Genomic DNA, 4,509 nt, shown 5'->3' on the forward strand with positions numbered 1-4,509 from the left:
TCATGAGACCATTTCCCGAAGCCAAAGTTAACGTAAAATTCTTACTTGTTGTAACTGACTATTTCTCTAAGTGGGTTGAAGCAGGGGCATATGCAAAGGTTGGACAAGAGAAAGTTATTAATTTTCTCTGGAAAGACATCATATGCCGATTCAGAATTCCAAAGGAAATAAGCTGTGATAATGGGAAGCAATTTATTGGAGAGGAGATAACAAATTTTCTCTAAAATCTCGAGATCAAGCGAATAACGACTTCACCATATCATCCATCTGGCAATGGATAGGCAAAATCAACAAACAAAACGATACTCAGAGTATTGAAAAGACTACTCGGCAATGCAAAAGAAAGTTGGCCAGATGTCCTTTTCCTTTCTGAAGTTCTTTGGTCTTATCGAGTTACGTACAAAACTAGTATTAGAGAAATACCTTTTTCATTAGTCTATGGGCCGAGGCATTGGTACCAATTGAAGTAATAGAGCCAAGCATAAGATATGCATATGCAACGGATGCAGAAAACATGGAAGCAACGAAGGATGGACTTGATTTGCTGGAAGAACACCGAGAATTGACTCTGATGAAGTTAACAGCACAGAAACAACAAGTGGAAATATACTACAACAATAAGGCCAAATTACGGCAAAGTAAAATTGGAGACTTGGTCATGCGAATGATAACACCGGCCACTAAGATACCAAATGAAGGCAAACTAGGTGCAAATTGGAAAGGAACCTATAGGGTTGTAGCTGATGCAGGGAAAGGAACATTTCAATTAGAAACTTTGGATGGGAAGATTGTCTCCAACAACTACAAAATAAGCAACTTAAAGCTCTTCCATTCCTGACATTTAGTTGCATTCGACAAACTGTACTCTTTTTTTCTTTACCCGACTTTTATCCCGTTTGGGTTTTACCGAGGAGGTTTTTAACGAGGCAGTAAGTAGGATGTATGGGAAATGAACTACGGGCATAATTGTTTAGTTCTTCATACTTCACAACAAAACAATGGGGTACTATCACCAGGGACTGACAATAGAGGCTATCGCCTCAGGAATGTATGGGAAAGGCCTTCGGTCTCGACTCATAAACTTATAATCATGTTTGTAGTAAAGTTGATTATTACATGATTTTTATGAGTTTGTATGGTGTATTCATGATTCCGATCATATTACTATTTTCAATTGATTGTATTCATGATTCCGATCATACATACGTATTACTATTTTCAATTGATTGTATTCATGATTCCGATCATATATACATATTACTATTTTTAATTGATTGTATTCATGATTTCGATTATACATACTAGTAATACATTCATAATGCCAGAAGTTTCCAGTTCCATTAGTTAATAACAATGGAATTTGACATATGACTTCTTTATCCAATAAGTCAAACTTCCCAAATTAAAATTACAAGTCTACTTACAAGGATTCTGATATTAAAATTCTTAACCGGATTGATCACCCGCGAAAGGTTTTAATTAAAGAAAATTTCCAAGAGATTGTTTATAATAAAGGCAAAACATGAATAAAAGAAATTTTATTCAAAAAACAAAGCCTTACAAGAGAAGTACATGAAGTATGAAACATGCAAACATGAGAAGAAGAAACTGTCGAAGAAGAGGTGAGAAGGGCATCTTTGGCAATTTGCACAGGAGTACTATCGGGAACATCCCCGACATTTGGATCAAAGTTTGGATCCTCCCCGATTACGGTATAATCAGAAACAAGAATTGATGCATCTTCGGATAACATATCCAATTCATCTAAGGTACTAGCATCATCATCCTCTTTACTCATTTCTTTTTCAACCATAGATTCATCCTCCGCATCATATCCGAGGAATTCTCTGGCGTCTTTCATGTTCCGCTCAGCAACGGCAAGAGCCTAAGCATGATCAAAATAAGAAGGGTTGAAAGTCTTCAAAAAATCATGACGAGCTTTAATAACAGCCCAACTAAGAATCTTTTGTTTTTCATCCTCAAAATCCTTCTCCATATTTTCATTTTTTTCGCTTGTACATGTCTTTCCGTTCCAGGAATTGCTTTGAGTAATCACGCAATTTTTTAGAACGACCCATAAACGCCAAGAATTTTTTATGATTTTCCGCCAAGCAACACTTTTCTTATTGAGATCCCGATCTTTATCTGCCAATTCTTTCCAGAGAGCATGGATGTCATGTTTACTTTGATCTAGATCAATCAAAGCCTGTGCAAGTTCTCCAGAATCTTTGACATTCTTCAATTCCTAAGCATGAAAATTAGATTCAAGCTTGCTGAATTTGGTACTTTGATCCCACAATTTATTTTGGAGATCAATTTGAAGCTGAATCGATTCCACTAATTTTTGCTTCAGATCACCGATAACCAACTCTTCCTGCATAACTATACGAAAAGTTTGGCCCTGTCTAACTCCGCAACAGAAAAGTTGTGTTCCGTCTTGAAAATTTTCACTTCCTGAGCAAGTACGACGTTCTCCTCACAAAGCTTTTGAATAAGTTTAGCCTCACTTTCAGAACGTTCAAGACTCCTACATAAATATGTTTGAGCCTGAATCATAAGCTCGAGAGCAACCATGTTCATTTGATGAGTGGGCATATCTTTTAAAATCATATTCTCTTTGGGACCAATATAATTATGAGCAAAACGACTCATCACGTGAGGATTAGCCAAAAGATTATCCTCATCTGACAGTTCAAAAGAACGACTGCTATTGACGGTGAGAGGAACGAAAGTCTTTATCCACATAGTGGCAGGATCATCTGCCTGAAGAAGTTGTGCTAGAGAATCAACCCCGTGCAAAGTGTTGCCTTCTTTCCAAACGCTTTTTCCTTTATCGGCAACATAAAAACGGGAAACGGGTTGAGCAGTATTATGAGGAATAGTATGGATACTTGTTTCTCGCTGTTGAAAAAGAGAAGTAGAAGTACCTGTAGGGAAATCAGCAGCACTGGCATCAATGTTTTCAATATCGACCAAATCTTCAACATCAGCTTCATCAACAGTACCAGGAAGACAGGTCTCAGTTTTATCGGCAACAATACAGACATTGGTGTCCGCCTCCGGAATCGCAATGTCACTTTCATTGTGACATTCAGTAACAACTTGTAAATTTTCAATCTCCTTCACCGGGGGTTCATCTGAAATGACAACAATATCAGAAGAGGTGGGAAATTTAACCCCCCCGGGATGATGTAAAACTAAAGGAGAATCTTCCTCAGAATCAGTACTCTCATTAATCAGCCTAAATTTACTAGGTGTGCCTCCTATTTTCTCGGCGACAGCATCTGACGACTCCGCAAGAAATTGTTTTTTCATTTTTTTTCTTCTTCAAGACAGGCTCGCCAACAATCTTAGAATCCTTAAATTCGGCATTAGACCACTTATCGGTGAGAGATCTTATTTTTTCCAACGCTGACTCATCATCGCTCAGAAGAGTTAGTCGTTTCTTTACTATCACCTTTTTCGAAAGACCAGAGAAAAATAAAATGAATATAAGATAAACTCTTTCGCCATTGCAAAATAAGACCTTTTTTCTCTGAAGTTTTTTTTTTTTCAAGAACTTAAAAGACTTAAACTTATGAAATGGATGAGTTTTTACCTCATCCAACTTTCATATTAAGTAGAAAAAGCTTGAGCGCAAAAGTGAACATTTAAAAAACGTGGGATTAACCCCTATTGCACAAGAAAACACTGTGCAATACTTTTGCGGATGAAAACACTGCGCAATAGGATAAGATTCCTGAAATAATGCAGCATGGTGTAGTCAAATCAAGCATAGTGTGTCATAAAAAGTGATCAAATAATGCAGAATTGTATTGTCAAATCAAGCATAGTGTGTCATAAAAAGCGGTTAAATAATGCAGCATGGTGTTGTCACAAATCAAGCATGTCGTTGTCAAATCAAGCATGTCATCTATGGCTCATATATTGCGCATTTAAATGTTGCACAACAATAAGTTAGTGTCATAAAAAACGGTCAAACAATGCAGAATTGTGTTGTCAAATCAATCATAGTGTATCATAAAAAAGCGGTCAAATAATGCAGCATGGTGTTGTCAAATCAGGCATGTCATCCATGGCTCATATATTGCGCATTTAAATGTTGCGCAATATAAGTTAGTGTCATAAAAACTGGTCAAATAATGCAACATGGTGTTTTCAAATCAAGCATAATGTGTCATAAAAAAGCAGTCAAATAATGCAGCATGGTGTTGTCAAATCAAGCATTTCATTCTGAAAACTCATACTTTGTGCATTTAAATATTGCGCAATAGAAGTCAGTGTGGTCAAATCAAGGAGTAGTATATAACATGATTGACGAACAACTAGCATTGACATTAAAGCGAGTCATCATGTCATTTTATACCCAATTTGCTGATATTAGTTCTATTAGATGTTTTACCCTAGCAAACATATTCGAAACAATGGGTAGAACATGAGAACTAGATGATGATTTTAAATACTGAAACAACCCGAACAACAGATTCAATCGACAATACAATAATACAA

Source organism: Lycium barbarum, chromosome 6 (assembly GCF_019175385.1).
Source record: "Lycium barbarum isolate Lr01 chromosome 6, ASM1917538v2, whole genome shotgun sequence".
Lineage (NCBI taxonomy): Eukaryota > Viridiplantae > Streptophyta > Magnoliopsida > Solanales > Solanaceae > Lycium > Lycium barbarum.